Genomic DNA, 2,481 nt, shown 5'->3' with positions numbered 1-2,481 from the left:
ATGAAAGAGAAATTAAGAGACATGGAAAATAGACTGAGGAAGTACAATTGATAAGAGCATGAGAAGGAAAAGGTGGTGGGGTAAAGGAGTTGGAGTCGAAGGAAGATAATAGAAAAGAAAATGGCTAAGAACTTTTTGCAGAATTAATTAAAGAGAAGACTCTTCTGATTTGGGTACCAAAATGAAGGGATGCTTGGGTGGCTCAGTCAGTTAAGCATCTGACTCTTGATTTCAGCTCAGGTCATGATCTCACCTTTAGTGACTTCGAGCCCTGAGCCAGTTGTCAGCATGGAGTCTGCTTGGGATTCTCTCTCTCTTCCCCCCTCTTTGCCCCTTCCCGCCAATAAATAAACTTTTCAAGTACCAAAATGAAAACCAAACATGGTAAATCAAAATATATCCATGCCAAGCACATCTTAGTGAAACTGTAGATAATCTGGAACTAAAAGAGTATCTTAAAGCAACCAAAAAGAAAAGTTAAATTATGCATAAAGAAATAGTTCTATGTCTTAATAGCAACTGCTCATTAGCAACAATAGAGGCCAATCAAGTACTATCTTCAGTGTGCTAAAAGTAAGTAACTATTAACTTAAAATTCTTTGCCCAGCAACACTATTACATAAAGGCAAAAAATATATTTTCAAACAAATAAAGTGAGAGAATTTACCATTCCTAGTTTCTTGCTACAAGAATCACTAAAGAATATTCCTAAATAAAGATGTACTGACAAAAACAAAAGATATATGCTCAAAGCCACCCTGACAAAAATAAAAATATGTATGTATAAGGTTCTTAACTGAAATATTATTTGGAAGAGAAAAGACCAGAAACAACCCAAATGCCTATCAATAGAAACTGGTTGAATTAACTATGGGGTACTATGCGGTCAAAAGGGGAATAGGGAATATCTTAATATACTATTATGAAGAAATCTTCAAGATATATTATTAAGTAAAAAAAAAGCAAGATGAGAAGTATTTACAGTGACTTCTGTTTATTTAAGAAGAGGGAGGGGCGCCTGGGTGGCGCAGTCAGTTAAGCGTCCGACTTCAGCCAGGTCACGATCTCGCGGTCCGTGAGTTCGAGCCCCGCGTCGGGCTCTGGGCTGATGGCTCAGAGCCTGGAGCCTGTTTCCGATTCTGTGTCTCCCTCTCTCTCTGCCCCTCCCCCATTCATGCTCTGTCTCTCTCTGTCCCAAAAATAAATAAACGTTGAAAAAAAAAATTAAAAAAAAGAGGGATATAAATATGTATTTGCTGATATTAAAAAATCATAAATCATTTAAAAAATTGTTACCTATAGAAGAGGGAAGAGCATTGGTTAGAGGATAAGGATAGACCCTGGACTCCTTTGAATATGACCTGTTTTGTAGATTTAATCTTAGAACCATTTAAATATTTTACATAATTATAAGACAAAATTAAATAAAGCAATCCCCAAGAATCATAACTTTTCAGCATAACAACTTAAAGGAGTTATTCCATATAACTTTACAATATAGTAATTTGACTATATATCCCTAAAGGGATATAACCTAACAACAAAAATGAGGGAAAAATATATGGTCTTTAGTAAACATGTTGCTAGTAATAATGTCAATATTGTTTTATTTTTATTTTGAAATGGATCAGTTATTTAATTAGGTCCTTTGTAAGAAATTTAGAACACTCCCATTTGTGCGGATGAACTCCACCTGTGAGAGAAAACAGAGTGGAGGTAACCTTGAAGCTGAGGAACAGCTTTGATTTTTGGTAGCATTTACAAGTCCACAGCTTTCTGATCAATCTTGCTCTGCTCTATAATCTCCTATTTCTCTTTCTCCATGTCAAAGACTTCACCTTCCTGGTGGCTGGGTTCATATAGCTTCTTCTTCTTGAAGTAAGCATCAATGAGATGTCTTGGGATTTTCATGTTGCTTATAACAGTTTTGGTGGAGGTGGCAATCACAAGTTTCTGGTGTGTTCTATGCAAAGAACTTGATTGAGGGCCAGAGATGCAGTCACAAGTGGCAAGCCACTGCTCAGCTGTTTCAGGAAAACTACCCTCTTATTTCTGTGGTGCCCAGTGAGGATGACCAAAATGGTCCCAGGAGTGATGGTAGCTCACAGTTTTCTCACATGCTGATTGAAAGGTTTTTTGCCATGGCTCAACAGCTTTCGAGGCACATTTTCAGTAGGATAATACCTAGGCATTTTACAAAGTTTAACCAGTCAGGTACCAGCATTCTTGTCACCACCATCTGGTTTTGTGATAGTAGCAAGAAACTTCTCCTACTTTTTGTATTCAACCCTAGATTTAGCTGCTGAATACTTCCTCTGGTACACTGCCCTTCTGGAATACATAGTCAATTGGGAACATCTGCCACTTCCTCTAACTAGGACAGGGTTTTGGCTGCAGTGGGGCTTCCCCTTCTTTGGCATTTTAGCCTTAAGGTTACCCTTCTTAACTCTGCCACCAGCATCAGCCTTCTTGGCTTCAGGT

At 37.9% G+C, this 2,481-nt stretch overlaps 1 pseudogene; it reads right to left on the bottom strand.

Annotated features, from left to right (window-relative positions):
• Positions 1 to 1,631: 1,631 nt before the first annotated feature.
• Positions 1,632 to 2,232, bottom strand: LOC112850020 (large ribosomal subunit protein eL6 pseudogene; annotated as a pseudogene).
• Positions 2,233 to 2,481: the final 249 nt, after the last annotated feature.

The sequence above is a fragment of the Puma concolor genome, chromosome C2 (assembly GCF_028749965.1).
Source record: "Puma concolor isolate L17-30 chromosome C2, mPumCon1.1.hap2, whole genome shotgun sequence".
NCBI lineage: Eukaryota > Metazoa > Chordata > Mammalia > Carnivora > Felidae > Puma > Puma concolor.
Note: the sequence above shows the minus strand (reverse complement) of the source record. Positions and strands in the feature narration are given on the sequence as shown.